Below are 16507 nucleotides of genomic sequence, written 5' to 3'. Positions count from 1 at the left end.
GTTCTTCCTGGTGGCATTGGGAAATCTGCAAAGCTGCTGCCTTCCAGGCTTCCGATGGGAAGCAGAGCTCAGGTCCTCCCTACTCTCGGGTCTCAGAAGCATCCAGAGGCCAGTCTCTCCCTGCTGCAAGCTACCTTGGGTTCAGGGGAGGGCACAGGCCCCTTCTCAGAAAACCACTTATGCAACTTCATTGCTTTCTCTCTCTCTCTCTCTCTCTGTGTCTCTGTCTCTTTTTTAACACCTTTCTGAGTTCAGCAAAATCTCTTTTCTTCCTGTGTGGGAAAAAAAAAATCTTTAGATCTTCCTGTAATTGTCTGAGTCTGTTGTTTGTGGTTAAAAAATATGTATATATTCCAGGAGTTGGCCAGGAATCTGTCTTTTGATATTCAGTAATCAGGCTTTCGAGAGCCCAAGCTTGTTCTCGTGAGCCATTGACTCTACCATGAGCTTCAGAAGTCTCTTGGAACCTGAGTTTTTCTGTCTTCATTTCTGCTGTAACAACCTTCTTCTAAGTGAATTAGAATGCAGCAGTGATGGGGAGGTAGGGCTGCGGAGAGAGAAGCAGAAGATGCTGGGAATGAAAGACACGTGGTTTGGTGCTGCAGCATATCGTCCTGTCCCATTGTTTTGCTCTAGAGTTTGCATTTCTGCAAAGAAAGTTAACTTCAAGTTTACTGTGCCCTCCCCCACCCGCAAGGAGGTGGAAACAAGGTCTCTGTGCCCAGGGAAGAATCATTCAGGTGGAACCACCCACGGCTGTGCCCTTGGCTTTCCCAACGTCTCCAGGATTGTGCAGGAAAGCCCGGTCCTCCTCTCCAGGGACTGCTCCTTTTCCAGGTGACTTTCTTCCTCCCATTGCTGCCCACTGACCCACCCACTCAGGCCCAGGGAGCTCAGCCACAGGTACGGGAAGAGCTTGGTTAAACTGGGGTAAACCTCGCAGGAAGCTTGTGCAGTTGGGTCTGAACAGCTGCCTCTGCTGAAAGATCGCAGATATTTGGGGCTCATTCCCCAATCCTAGCATAGGAAATCAATTTTGAATGGTAGACCTTGCTGTCATTTCTCTCTGTGGTCTTAAGGATCTCTTTAGAGTTGGTTGATCCAGTGGGAAATCCAGCTACAGTGGAAAAAATCTGAGAGTCAGGTGAGTAATGAGTGGCTGGCTCATGCGTGTGTGACTGTGTGGCAGGACAGCAACCATACAGAAAACCCTCTCACACCCATACGTGCAAATCTGATGTTGGAAATCTTAATAAATACTGCTCAGCAAAAATGCCAAGTGTCATAACTGGCAAGCTTGCCAGTTTGTAACCGTAGCTGACACAGATGGAGCTGTGACAATGTAGGTGGTAACTGTCGACTTAAAAAAACTGCACAACATGAGAGTTGCGAGTTAAGTTTTATTTGGGGCAAAATGAGGACTATAGCCCAGGAGACAGCATTTCAGATAGGTCTGAGAAACTGCTCTGAAGAGGTAGGGGGGAAGGTCAGTATATATGTGATTTTGGTGAAGGGGGAGTCCATGCAATCAAGCACATATATATATATATATATATATATTTTAAACATCTTTATTGGAGTATAATTGCTTTACAATGGTGTGTTAGTTTCTGCTTTATAACAAAGTGAATCAGTTATACATATACATATGTTCCCATATCTCTTCCCTCTTGCGTCTCCCTCCCATCCTCCCTATCCCACCCCTCTAGGTGGTCACAAAGCACCGAGCTGATCTCCCTGTGCTATGCGGCTGCTTCCCACTATCTATCTACCTTACGTTTGGTAGTGTATATATGTCCATGCCTCTCTCTCGCTGTGTCACAGCTTACCCTTCCCCCTCCCCATATCCTCAAGTCCATTCTCTAGTAGGTCTGTGTCTTTATTCCCGTCTTACCCCTAGGTTCTTCATGACATTTTTTTTTCTTAGATTCCATATATATGTGTTAGCATACGGTATTTGTTTTTCTCTTTCTGACTTACTTCACTCTGTATGACAGACTCTAGGTCCATCCACCTCACTTACAAATAGCTCAATTTCGTTTCTTTTTATGGCTGAGTAACATTCCATTGTATATATGTGCCACATCTTCTTTATCCATTCATCCGATGATGGACACTTAGGTTGCTTCCATGTCCTGGCTGTTGTAAATAGAGCTGCAATGAACATTGTGGTACATGTCTCTTTTTGAATTATGGTTTTCTCAGGGTACATGCCCAGTAGTTGGATTGCTGGGTCATATGGTAGTTCTATTTTTAGTTTTTTAAGGAACCTCCGTACTGTTCTCCATTGTGGCTGTATCAATTTACATTCTCACCAACAGTGCAAGAGGGTTCCCTTTTCTCCACACCCTCTCCAGCATTTATCGTTCGTAGATTTTTTGTTTGTTTGTTTTGTTTTTGTTTTTGTTTTGTGGTACGCGGGCCTCTCACTGCTGTGGCCTCTCCCCTTGCGGAGCACAGGCTCTGAACGCGCAGGCTCAGCGGCCATGGCTCTCGGGCCCAGCCACTCAGCGGCATGTGGGATCTTCCCGGACCGGGGCACGAACCCGCGTCCCCTGCATCGGCAGGCGGACTCTCAACCACTGCGCCACCTGGGAAGCCCTCCTTCGTAGATTTTTTGATGATGGTCTGAATGGCCAATTCTTATCCTGCAACACCCCCACCAGCAAGTGTTTTAATTAATGAGTGGCCTTCCCTATGGTACCACTGCACGGTATGAGGACTCTGTGTCCACCACTCCCGTAAATTTCTCAGTCGCCTGAGAAAGCAGTAACCGGCCAGGAGGAAACTTGTCCCTTTTCTTCAGAGCAAAGCTCTCATGTAATATCTTCACTTTTTTTTTTTTTTTAAGATGTTGGGGGTAGGAGTTTATTAATTAATTAATTTATTTTTGCTGTGTTGGGTCTTCGTTTCTGTGTGAGGGCTTCCCCTAGTTGTGGCAAGCGGGGACCACTCTTCATCGCGGTGCGCGGGCCTCTCACTATCGTGGCCTCTCTTGTTGTGGAGCACAAGCTCCAGATGCGCAGGCTCAGTAGTTGTGGCTCACGGGCCTAGTTGCTCCGTGGCATGTGGGATCTTCCGAGACCAGGGCTCAAACCCGTGTCCCTGGCATTGGCAGGCAGATTCTCAACCACTGCGCCACCAGGGAAGCCCATATCTTCACTTTTATCCTGACAAATTCTATTAAGACAGCCGATTTGAGGAAAAGCATCAGATCAGCCTCTTACCTAACCACTCAGCACAGACTACTCAGTCTCCTACAACTGGCAAACCCTGGTATCTTTCAACCAGTGCCCTCCCCCCCAGTATCTTTCACCTGGGTGGGTATTCCCTGGAATCTTTCAACTAGCCCCCCGCCCTCCCTGCCAGTATCTTTCAACTGGGAGAGGCAGGTACCTGCTATATACCGCCAACTACAACTCCGGATCATCAACCAGTATGGGAGATCCGAGAACCAGGAGAGACTCACCCGAATTCGTCTGGACTCTCTGAGGAGGCCGATGGGTGCAAGGGGACTCTGCTGGTACCAAGGCTCTGGTCCCTTGCAGAGTTCAGGCAAAGGAGAGAAGTCCACTCTGGGTCCTTTCGTGGTCGCCATAAAACTGTCGACTTAAAAAAACTGCACAACATGAGAGGTGCAAGTTAGGTTTTATTTGGGGCAAAATGAGGACTATAGCCCAGGAGACAGCATTTCAGATAGCTCTGAGAAACTGCTCCAAAGAGGTGGGGGTCAGGTCAGTATATATGTGAGTTTGGTGAAGGGGGAGTACATGCAATCGAGCACATATTTTTGGCAGAAGGTTTCTGCTAGTCTCGTGAAGGTCACTGCTAGTCACGAGGCGCAGCGTCACCATGAAGGATTTTAGTGCTTTTCTAGGTACAAGGAGATGCAAAGATTGGGCTCATAAAATCTTCTGAAAATATCTATGTGATGACCTGTTTTGCCAGTTTTTCCCAGAGCACAGAGGGCCTCATTCCTGATCTGCACCCTGAGCTCCTTTCAGGGGGTGTTGAAAGTCAGCAGCTGCAGCGGCTCATGATTTAATCCTTGTAGAGGTAGATGGCAAGTGCTAATGGCAAGTGCCAGTTTGTTGTTAACAATATATAGATACACAGATTTATAGAAAGAGATTTATTATGAGGGTTTGGCTCATGCAGTTATGGAGGCTGAGGAGTCCTATGATCTGCTGTCCGCAAGCTGGAGGCCCAGGAAAGCCCACGGTGTATACAGCTGTAGTCCAAGTCCAAAGGCCTGAGAACCAGGGGAGCCAGTGGTATAAGTCCCAGTCCGAGAATGAAGGTCCGAGAACCAGGAGTGCTGATGTCTGAATGCAGAAGAAAATAAATGTTCCAGCTCAAGCAGAGAGTAAATTCGCCTGTCCTCTGCTTTTTTTTTCTATTCAGGCCCTCATCCCACTTGCATTGGTGAGGGCTGGCAATCTTTTTTATTCAGTCTACCAATTTAAATGCTTATCTCTTCCAGAAACACCGTCACAGACACACCCAGAGGTAAAGTTTTGCCAGCTATCTGGGCCCCCCTTAGCCTAGTTAGTGAACATGTAAAATTAACCAGCAGAGGGGTTTCCATATCCTCCTCAAGAGGTTATGTTGTAAAAAGATAACATTAAATGCAGTGTTTGGTACGGAAATGTTTTTGTATACTTTAAGCATTGTGTTTAACACTCCAAATCTTGGAGTCAGGGTAATATTTGTCCCAGTTCTCTTTTTCTCTCATTCCCCACCCACTTTACCAATTTACTACCCACAAAATGCGTTTGCCTCACCCATTGGGGGAGGGGAGTTGTCTTTTAAGCACCACACATGCCATCTGGGCAAATGTACACATTTTAGACCAGCTAGCACGGCGCCTCTCCAAGTGGGTAGATGACCTAAAATTCATTTCAGTGGAAATGCAGAATGGTAATTTGAACAATGGGCTCCCTTTTTGTTATATTTCTTCTGAAGAGCTGGGATTAGCGTGTCATCCAGCTGTGCATCCCATTTGTCTTGCAAGAAAAAGTGTCAAGCAGGAAATTAAAAATACTTCTATTTCAGTTTTCAAGAATATATGTCACCAAGACTGAATTAAGCAAAACCCTTTTGTTTTAGAGAAGGTTGTTTCTGGGTATTATGATCTACTGGAACCATTTCTCTTTGGAAACGCAGTACAGTAATCTTGGCTCCAAAATCCAGTTTGCTTTCAATTTGCTCGGCTACCCCTTGCCCTATATGAGATGCAGGCAGCAGATTAACTTCTCCAAAATGCATGCCCTCAAATATTTCAAAGTGCTTATTTAAGCAGTAACCATGGTGTATATTTAAAACTGAAAGGTAGGTTACAAATATTTCCTTGGGGGAGGGGGCAGACAACATGAAAAGTCAACATGCTCACAAAGTTTCTCAGAGTCTAGGTCAGCGATCATAGCTGTAACTGATTCTTTGATGAATTCTGACTGCCTTATAAGAGGATACATTTTTAACATTTCAGTTTTTTTTCCAGCTACCTTGACTTTTGTCGTCTCTAATTATGGCCGCTGAGCTGTTATCTGTTTGCTATAGTGTCTTCATAGGCTAAAAAGTCAGATGTGTTCTACTGTAACTGATTTTTATTTTATTAAAAAATTTTTTTTAATTAAAAATAATTTTAGTGGAGTGTAGTTGATTTACAATGTTGCTTTTTTTTTTTTTTTTTTTTTTTTTTTTTTTGCGGTACGCGGGCCTCTCACTGCTGCGGCCTCTCCCGTTGCAGAGCACAGGCTCCGGACACGCAGGCTCAGCGGCCATGGCTCACGGGCCCAGCCGCTCCGCGGCATGCGGGATCTTCCCGGACCGGGGCACGAACCCGTGTCCCCTGCCTCGGCAGGCGGACTCTCAACCACTGCGCCACCAGGGAAGCCCTACAATGTTGCTTTAATTTCTGCTGTATAGCAAAGTAACTGTAACTGATTTTTAAATAGGTGTAACCACTCCCGCCAGAGAAAACGGTCCATAATGCCTTTCAGAACCCAACGAATCACAAGAGAGCACGTTTCCACCAAATCTTGGTCAAATACTTCCAAAGGCAAACGGCTTTCTGGAGAGTGTATCAAGAGCTGCCTTGGCACATGAAGATGAGCGGCTGCTGGGAGGATTTGTGCAGCTTCCTCTCAAGTCCTAGGTAAGTCTCCTTTTTATATCGTGTTTGGCAGATTTCGCTTTTCCTTTTGCTGAGCGCTGCACTGAGGTATCCATGGTTCCCTTGAGCAAGACGTGTCCATTCATATATTCATTCGACACCGGTTCATTCATTCGGACTGGACCATCACTTGACATCAACTGCTATGGCCCATGGATCCCTGGGCTTACTCCATCTGATCATCTGGCTCTGCAGAGCGTTCTTTTCCTTTCCTGACCCCCACTGGATTCCTCTCAAAGATAAGACGCATTCTGGGCAGAGGAGGACTAGCAGTCGAGCGAGGATAAAGGAGTGGCCATGTTCTCCGCTACACCCTCCTAGCTCCTTCCCTTCCTTCTTTCCTTTTCTTTCCCTGCACCCCTCTCCCTTGCGTTCCTTCGCCTTCTTTCTTGTCCTCCTGTGCCTTCATTCAGCAAATATCTCTCACTGACCCTCTCTGTCTCCCACGCTGTTCCAGGCCCTGGCGATGCAGGAGTGAATGAGCTATGGCCCCAGGCCTCAGGTGCTTTCCATCTAGCAGGGAAGGTGTGGAGACAGAGAATTGCTGTCCATGGTGGTAAATGCTTCCTTAGAGCAACGGCACAGACCTGGGTAAGCTCGGAAGAGGGAGGGGCTGGCTCGGCCTGGCAGGTTCAGGGACCCTGACCCGAGGAGGGGCCTCCTGGCCAGAGGAGGGGCATTGGCCACGACCGCTGAAGAGTGACAGGCTCGTATTTATCTGGTGACCTACTAACGTCATAATAGTGCAGAAGTTTATGAAGAGGCTAATGGGATGTGGTAAATAGAATAGCTGCCTTCAAGGCATGAAATACTACAACGACTTCCATTAATCCATTGTGTTACAAGTATCACAGACTTTATGTCAAAGACCCAAAGCCCGAGCTTCTGGACAAGGCTGCACCTCATCCACTACTGGAGTGTATTGTCAGAAGTTGGATATGATGCTACCGAGGCCTATTTGCTCACAGTGGGCAAGATCAAAGCAGATCAGTACCAGAAAATGAGGAAGAGATGTGCACTCTCAGGTACAGTGAGTGGCGATGTCTCAGTAGTCCTTTCTGCCGGGATATAGAGTGGCCCAGGGTTACTGTTCTGTTTCCACACATCATTCTGATCAATCCACCAGACCTTGGAGTCCTCCTTCCCACCACTTAAACCAACAATTTCTGAAGATAGGCAGTGTTAGCATTAAATTTGAAACGGCTCCTCTTTGCCCTCTTGCGGTGGCTGCTTCTCAAGCGTCAGTAGTGTTCTTTCTCTCTCCTTTCTCATGGCTTCAGCCACACTCCGACATCTTCCTCCTTGATCCGTGTTTGCAGCCTTGACCTCCTTTCAGAGTATCGGGGTCCATGCCCCACTTCTCGAGGGCTACTAACAGTATTATTGCTTGATCAGCGTCTTTCCTGAGTAACCACTTCACATTAAAGAGATGCAAAACCTAAATTATTTCAGATCCACCAGGCCCAAGCTTGGCCTTCATTCTATCTTCCCTCTACTGAGGGTGCCCCTAACTCCCTCTATCACTCAGTGCTGGAAAAGTGCAATTACTGTCAAGGATGGCCTCAATCCACATTGGGACAGTTCTGCTTTGACCTTCTGCCTGTTGGCTTGGGTTTAGACAACACTTTGGTTAATTTTCTGCTCTTTGCTCTCCATAGTAGGCCCCCTTCCCCCACCCCCGCCCTTCATCCTTTGTTTCTTTGCTTATTAAACAGTAGTAACCTTCATTCATTCTTTCAACAAATAGTAACTGTGCACCTTCCCCGGGACATGGACTCACTGGGCAGTGTTGACATAGCAACGAACTAGGTAAACTAGTTCAAAACTAGTTTTGTTCAAAAACTAATTAGTTCAAAAACTAATCCCTGCTCTAAAAAAACCCCATATGGGGTTTATCATTTAGTGATCATAAACAGATGTTGAGCATTTGTCATATGCCAGGCTCTAAGTTAAGTACTTCATATGTATTATTTTAATTCTCATAAGACCTCTCTAATACTATTAATATTTTTATTGAAATTAAGGGAACTGAGTCTTAGAGAAGTGAGGTAAGTTGCCCAGGGTGTCTCAGATAGTTGAGAATGGATTTGGGTGATACCATACCTCCATCCCTTTTTGTCCTGAGACATCTAGGCTTTACCTTTATTCTTAGGACCATGTACAATTTATGTAATTTTGGAATTTGTCTGATCTACTCATCCTCCATGTAGAAGGACCCACGTGATACTCACAGGGATACCAGCGTGTTGAATAAAGCCAGGTCCATAAGGAAATGTGTCAGTGCTTAGGGATGCAGGGTGGGGGAGGGAGATAGGAGGTGAGAGACAAGGTGGGGAAGTTCTGTGTGTCATAGGAAGCTGGACGCTAGCCAGGGGAAGATCGGATCTCCAAGGTGGGATAGAAGTCCTTCCTGATACTGCTTCTAATTGATGATGCTACACGTTGATCAAGCAATAATACTATTAGCAGCTTGTCATTACATGGGTGTCATGGTGATGGAAGGGGCCAGGCGCTGGGTTGAAAGTGGGAGGGAATTGCCTAACATTTCAATGTGTGAGGATTTTCAAGATGTAAATGGACCTAGTTCAGAATGTGTCCCTTTGAACTAGGCTGGAGCCATCCACAGGGCCCTTCTGGTGATTCTGCAAGCATGTTGTTGTCTGTGCAATCAACTAAGATGCCACTGGTTAGTCTCTCGTGTTACCCCGGCCCCCAGGGCCTGCTCAGCAGGGAGTCCTGGCCTCCATCACTGCCTTTGACACCTTCCGTCTTCCTCACCCTTCATGTTCAATCAAGGCCAAGTCCGTAGACTTTACTCCCACAGAGCCTCTCATGTCCATTCGGTCATCTCTACCTGGCCCTCATTTCCCCTCTCTGGTCAATCTTCATGAAGCGAAGCTGTCATTACGTCACTGCGTGTGGTAGTTGTGTCCACCTTGGGGTCTTACCTCCCACCGGGTTGGCAGAGTCAGCCCATGGCTGTGTGTGTGCGGGGCTTAGGGGTGCGGGGGATCCTTGAAGTCCCTCCAGGACTGTGTAGGTTCCTTTTTTTCCTTTTGGGGTTGCTAAAAGTACAAATCACAAGGCCAAGTATCATCGCCTAAGCAATAGAAGATGCATTAGATTCATCAGAACAAGGTTTAATTATAGCAGGAATCCCATATAATAACCATCGGAGGTCTAGTTGGCTGCCTGGGCCTCCTCAAACATTTGTTTTTCTGCCATGGTTACGCAGCTGCACACAACCTGGAGTCAATCTGCCCTCCTGGGTGCAGCTGGAATATTCTTCCAATGAGGTTTTCGAGAAATCCTGTATTATAGTCTGCGATTTCAGGAGAGCTGCCCTCTTTATTGAAAGGTCTGGGCAAATGCTGCCACTCCTCCAACTTAATTCAACAGTATTTTCTGAGTGCCTAGGTTATGCCAAGCATGATGCTAGATGCCAGGGATACAGCGATGGATATGATAGACGTGGTTCCTGCCTTAATGGAGCTTTTGCTGGCGTGTAAAAGATAGACACTGTGGAGCAATTCGGCCTGAGGGGAGTGCTACACAGTGGTGGCACAGAGCCTAGAGCGGGGAGGTGTGACCTGGCCTCAGGGACAGTGGACGTCACCCCGAAGCAGTGACATTTCATCTGAGACTTGGAGGATGAGTGAGAGCTAGTTGGACAAAGGGCAGAGGGAACAGCCACCCAGAGTCGGGAGGAAGAGTGGTGAGCAAAGGGCTGAACGAGTCCAGTATGGGCACGTGAGAGGTGGGCATGGAGGGAGTCCCGGGGCTGCAGAGGCAGGCAGGCACCCAAGTATGGAGGGTCAAGCTAAGGATCTGGCTCTGATCTGAAGAGCAGTGGGAAGCCATCGGGGATTTAAGCAAGATGGTGCCAGGTTTGGTTTTGAAAGTTCGCTCTGGGTGCGGTGTGAAGATTGAAATAAAAAAGGGACAAGCTTGGCTTGCCAGACATCTGACAGTGGTAATGACCCAGGTGAGAGGCGATGTTGGCTCCGACAAGGGGGAGGCAATGGGGACGCAGGGGAAGGTTGGGAGGTAGAATCCACAGGACTTGATCATGAAGTGGATACAGGAGATGGGGGAGTCAGAGGTGCCTCCCATGGTTCTGATTTGAACGACTGGCCATCAGCCGAAACAGGAAACACTCCCAAAGGAGCAGCTTTAGGGGACAGAAGCTGTGCTGAGTTTGGAGTGATGGTAGAATGTTGGGAAGAGATATTCTCTGGGCTCAGGGAAAGACAGCCAGGCCAGGGATACATGCATACTGTGGGCATTGAAGCCAGGGGAGGGGATGAGGGCATCCAGGGGCAGGACGAAGGGAGGTGGGCCTAGGACAAAACTCCGAGGGGTGAGCAGAGGAGGACGCAGTGAGGAGGAGAGAAAGAGGGGTTACAGAGATAGGAGGAGAACCAGGGGACTAGGGAGCTAGAAATTCCCAAAGTGAGGATGGATATCAATTAAATGCATTCAATTGAGTGTCTAATACTCCATTTTAAATGATTTTCTTCTCTGTGCCATGTTGAAACTCTGCTCTGATGCCCCTACATTTTTAGCGAGTCTGTCACAAACTATTTGGGGGCAGGAGGGAGAACCCATCGTGTTGCACGTTTAGGGCAGTGTGGGTCAGAGAGGGGACAGCAAGCAGCCTCGGGAAGCCACTGCCTTCTGGAAGCACAAGCCCAGGTGGGACGAGGCGCCCTGATGGAAGCAGGAGTTTAGGACCAAGAGCACAGGCAGAGCCAGCCATGACTGCGAAGCAGGACTGGCCCACCTGGGGAGTGGGTGCAGGACAGAGATTCCTTTCCCCAAATCCACCAGCGGGGAGAAGTGACCTGAGGAAGGAAGAGCCAGATCCTGCTGCTGGGTGGAGAGGAGCTTTCCAGGTAGGCACACTTCCAAGTAGCAAGAAAGCCCCGATTCATGGGGACCTCAGAGCATCCTTGCAACCACAGTGCCTAGCCTCCCTCCCCGTGCGGGAGATGATTAAGAATTCTCTTTTTGAGGCTCCTTCTTCCTTATCTGCATTCTGTTCTGAAAGGTAAATAAGCTACTGATACTTTTGACCCCTACCTGCTTCTGGTAGGTTCCTTAAAGTGAGAGTCTTCTAGGGCTTCCCTGGTGGCGTAGTGGTTGAGAGTCTGCCTGCCGATGCGGGGGACGCCGGTACGTGACCCGGTCCGGGAAGCTCCCACATGCCGTGGAGCGGCTGGGCCCGTGAGCCGTGGCCGCTGAGCCTGCGCGTCCGGAGCCTGTGCTCCGCAACGGGAGAGGCCACAACAGTGAGAGGCCCAAGTAAAAGTGAGAGTTTTCGAAGAGTGCCCAGTGGCATTAGTTTGACTGCGGGTGGAAGACAGTCTGACATCTCTCCTGGTCCCCCAGGCTGTTGCTCTGTATGCCCTGTTCTCAGTTCTCCCTCCCGAGTGTGTGGTTTGGCTCCCTCTGGTGGCTGCAGCAAGAACAAGAAGCCTAATTTCTTGGCTTCATGGAACGATGCGCAGTTCTGAAGTTTGGGACTCGCTTCTCCCTTGATGCTTCCTGACCCACCCCTACCCTACCCAGCAGCGCTGGCTGGGGAAGCTGCACCTCTGAGTGATAGGCCAGTAGAGAGGTCTTTGAGTCAAGAAGACAACTTTTATGGTCAGGTCAGTTTTTATAGGTTCTCTTCGACATGATACTTTTGATTTTGGCTGGAGCCCTGGGTCACATCAAACTGAAGAAAACCCATTTCTGGCTGCAGTTGCATTTTTGAACAGTGTCAAAGGTGAGAAGAAGATGTGGTCGAAGGATGAGTCCCAGCCTGGCTCCATCTTGACAGATGGCTGGCTGGCTGCCCTCCAGGTGGTGGATGGGGTGGGGTGAGGAGAATCATCGTGTTTTTAAGGGGCAGGCTTTCCTATTAGGGCAAAGGATAAATGCATTACATTCCAGGATCTTGTCAGAAGATTGTAGTACATGGCAAAACACCAGCTTTTCATGATTAATGTATGAATCTTTGCCCTTGATACCTTCAGAATCTCTAAATATTTTGGGTAAATGGGACAAAATCGCTCTACAGAAAAATTAAAAGAATAAAAGGCACAATTTGCTATGGCCACAGAAAATATGAAATATCTAAGAATAAATTTAATAAGAAATGTGCACAATCTTTATTCTTATAAAAAAGCTTCAGAATTACAGAAAATAAGATTTCAGTACATAGGGAGACGTACCATATTCTAGGATGGGGCAACTCAATGTTATAAAGCTGTCAATTCTTCCCCAATTGGTTTATAGGCGTAGGACAATTCTAACTGAAACCCCAATGGGATGAAAACATTTCTGAATTTTCAAAATGATTCCAAAATTCTTGGAGAAAAAATATACGAGAGTAAGAGTTTAAAATAATGAGGGCAATTTGAATTTCAAGTTATTTAAACATATTATGAAGCAATAATAATAATTTTTAAAATGCTACTGGCAGCAAAAATAGCTCAGTTGAACAAAATAGAACGCTCAGACAGACTCAGGTGCAGATATAAGAAATTAGTAAATGATAGAAGCTTTTCAAATTAGATGGATTATGGAATAAATAGTGCTGTGATAATGATACACTATTTGGTAAAAATAGTTAAGTTACCTGAAACATTGCACCAAAATAAATTCAAGGAGGATTAGAGTTAAATATAAGAAAGTGAAATTCTATATAAAGAAAACTATAAGAAAATATGGATGAGTCTAAGCAAGAAAGCAAAAGAGTAAATCATGAAAGAGAAGATAATTGATAAATCTGCCTAAATAAACACATGAAGTTCCCATATGTAAAACAAAACAACACAAATCAACTCTGAGAAAATCAGAAACACAACTACAAGGCAAGTGATAACTGGGAAAAATATTTGTAACACACACAACAGGCAAAGGATTAATAGCAATATTTCTAATATGTAAAAATGCTCTTAAAATCAATAAGAAGATGATGAACACTTCAATAAAAATAGGCAAGATCACGAACAGGTCATCCAAAGAACATTTTCAGTCCTTGTCTGACTTTACTTCTTAGCGTCAATGGATTTTTTGACCTGGCTCTCCTCTTGTAAACATTCTGGTCTCCGTTTTACTGGTATATACTCCCGTGGTTCATCTTCCATCTCTCTGGCTGTAGCTTTTCTGTCTCTTTTCTAGTTCCTCCTCTTCTACCTGGCTTCTAAGTGTTAGAATTCCTTAAGGCTCTTCCCTCATTCATTAATTCCACTGTAAGAATATTACCTGTGTCTGTGGCTTTAGTGATTGTTCATGTGTCTGTGACTCACACATTTACTTCCCCAGCCATGCTTATCATCGGAGGCCCAGATTCACATACCCAATGACCTACTTTCCACTTGAGTGACGTCTTCAAAGCTCCTCAAACCCAACACATCTAAAACTGAACTCATGAACATCCCTCCAAAACAGGGTCTGTTCCAGGGACTGTCTCTCAATTTACCACCTTGGAGTAATCCTTGACACTTTTCTCTCATTTATCCCCTCCCCAAATACGTTTCATCACTGAGTCCTGGCATTTTTTACTTCCTAAATGTTTTTCAAACGTGTCCACCTCCACCATCACTGCCCTTCTCTAAGCTTTCAGGGATGTTATACACAGTTGTGATTAGAATATGCATTTAAGGTTCCTCCATGTCTTTTCATGGCTTGACACCTCATTTCCTTCTTTCTTTCTTTTTTTTTTTTTAGTAGTAGAAATATATTTATTTATTTATTTACTTATGGCTGTGTTGGGTCTTTGTTGCTGCACGCGAGCTTTCTCTAGTTGCGGCAAGCGGGGACTACTCTTCATTGCGGTGCGCAGGCGTCTCGTTGGGGTGGCTTCGCTTGTTGCGGAGCACAGGCTCGAGGCATGCGGGCTTCAGTAGTTGTGGCATGCAGTCTCAGTAGCTGTGGTTCACGGGCTGTAGAACACAGGCTCAGTAGTTGTGGCACATGGGCTCAGTAGTTGTGGCTTGCGGGCTCTAGAGCGCAGGCTCAGTAGTTGTGGAGCACGGGCTTAGTGGCTCTGCGGCATGTGGATCTTTCCGGACCAGGGATCAAACCCGTGTCCCCTGCATTGGCAGGCGGATTCTCAACTACTGCGCCACCAGGGAAATCCCAACACCTCATTTCTTTTTAATGCTGAATAATATTCCAGGGTACGAATGTACCACAGTTTACCTATTCACCTATTGAAGGACAAACGTTTGCTATAAACATTTGCATGCCAAGTTTATTAATCAGTTGAGTAAATACCTAGGAACATGATTGCTGGATTATATGGTAAGACTATGTTTAGCTTTATAAGAAACTGCCAAATCGTCTTCTGAAGGGACTGTACCATTTTGCATTACCATGAGCGATGAATGAGAGTTTCTGTTGTTCTATATCCTCGTTAGCATTTGGTATTGTCAACTTTTTTGATTTTAGCCATTCTAATAGGTGTGTGGTGATATCTTATTGTTTTAATTTGCAATTCCCTAATGGCAAATAATGTTGAGCATCTTCACATATCTTATTATTGAGTTTTAAGAGTTCTTTGTGTATTTTGGATAGAAATCCTTTATCAGATATATATTTTACAAATATTTTCTCCCAATCTGTGGCTAGTCTTTTCATTCTCTTAATAGTGACTTTCACAGAGCAGAAGTTTTAAATTTTAATGAAGTCTAACAATACTTTTTCATGAATTGTGCTTTTGGTATTGGTTTTTTTTTTTTTTTGCGGTACGCGGGCCTCTCACTGTTGTGGCCTCTCCCGTTGCAGAGCACAGGCTCCGGACGCGCAGGCTCAGCGGCCATGGCTCACGGGCCTAGCCGCTCCACGGCATGCGGGATCTTCCCGGACCGGGGCACGAACCTGTGTCCCCTGCATCGGCAGGTGGACTCTCAACCACTGCACCATCAGGGAAGCCCTGGTATTGCATTTAATAACTCATCACCAAATCCAAGGTCACATAGCTTTTCTTCTGCATTTCCTTCTAAAAGTTTTATAGTATTTCATTTTATATTTAGGTCTATTATCAATTTTGAGTAATTTTTTGGTGAAAGTGCAATGTCTGTGTCTAGATTAATTTTTTTTTACACATGGATGTCCAGTTATTCCAGCACCATTTGTTAATTAGACGATCTCCATTGAATTGTCTTTGCTGCTTTGTCAAAGGTTGGTTGGACATCTATAGAAGATTTTTACTGGGATTGCATTGAATCTATAGGTCAATCATCTTAACAGTGCTGAGCATTCCAATCCGCCAACATGGTATATCTGTTTATTTAGATCTTCTTTGATATCTTTCATCAGACTTTGGTAGTGTTATGCATATAGATCATATACATATTTTGTTAGATTTATACCTAAGTACTTCATTTTTGGTGTTCTATTATAAATAGTAATATGTTTTAAATCTCTAATTCCAATTGTTCATTGCTGGTACATAGGAGAGCAATTGGCCTTTTTTTTTTTTTTGGCTGTGTTGGGTCTTAGTTGCAGCATGTGGGATCTTTCTTTGCAGTGCATGGGTTCTCTCTAGTTGTGGCACACGGGCTTCTCTCTAGTTGCGACTCCCAGGCTCCAGAGCATGTGGGCTCTGTAGTTGTGGCATGCGGGCTCTCTAGTTGAGGCATGTGGGCTCAGTAGTTGTGGTGCACTGGCTTAGTTGCCCCACGGCATGTGGGGTCTTAGTTCCCCGACCAGGGATTGAACCCACGTCCCCTGCATTGGAAGGTGGATTCTTTACCACTGGACCACCAGGGAAGTCCCACAATTGGCTTTTGAATATTAATCTTGTATCCTGTAACCTTGCTATAAATGCTTATTATTTCCAGGAGGTTTTTTGTTTTTGTTTTTTGGATATTCTACATAGACTATCATGTCATTTGTGAAGAAAGACTGTTTTATTTCTTCCTTCCATATATATATATATATATATATATCTTTTATTTCCTTTTCCTGTCTTATTGCACTAGCTAGGACTCCCAGGATGATGTTGAAGAGGAGAGGTTAGAGGTGTCATACTAACCTCGGCTTTTCACTAGCATCGCTCTAGTGAGCCCTAGCCACCATCCCCTCTCCCTTGGCCTGTTGTAACAGCTTCTGAACTGGTCTTCCTACTTTCATTTTTGTTCCTACAAAGTCCATTGTCTTCATAGTAGCCAAGATGAGTTTTTAAGAATGTAAACCAGATCATGTCACTTTGCACATTAAGACAACTCCACTGGTCTGCTGTTGCACTTATACTAAAATCTAAACTCCTCAGTTTAGCCTGCAATGCCTTATACAATCTGGCCCCTCCATGGCTGGGTAGCATCATTTTGTAAG

At 45.6% G+C, this 16507-nt stretch overlaps 1 pseudogene across 1 annotated transcript in view; it reads left to right on the top strand.

The window, feature by feature from the left end:
* Nucleotides 1–5963: 5963 nt before the first annotated feature.
* LOC309812519 (putative tetratricopeptide repeat protein 41) overlaps nt 5964–16507 on the top strand; it is a 46843-nt pseudogene continuing 36299 nt past the window's right edge. Inside the window, exons 1-2 of the transcript in view lie at nt 5964–6157; nt 7022–7200. The product of the transcript in view is annotated as a putative tetratricopeptide repeat protein 41 (transcript). The remainder of the gene's footprint in view (nt 6158–7021; nt 7201–16507) is intronic.

This window comes from Mesoplodon mirus (genome assembly GCF_964341445.2).
Source record: "Mesoplodon mirus genome assembly, chromosome: 11".
Classification (NCBI taxonomy): domain Eukaryota; kingdom Metazoa; phylum Chordata; class Mammalia; order Artiodactyla; family Ziphiidae; genus Mesoplodon; species Mesoplodon mirus.
The sequence above is the reverse complement of the archived record's forward strand: the minus strand, read 5'-3'. Positions and strand labels throughout refer to the sequence as shown.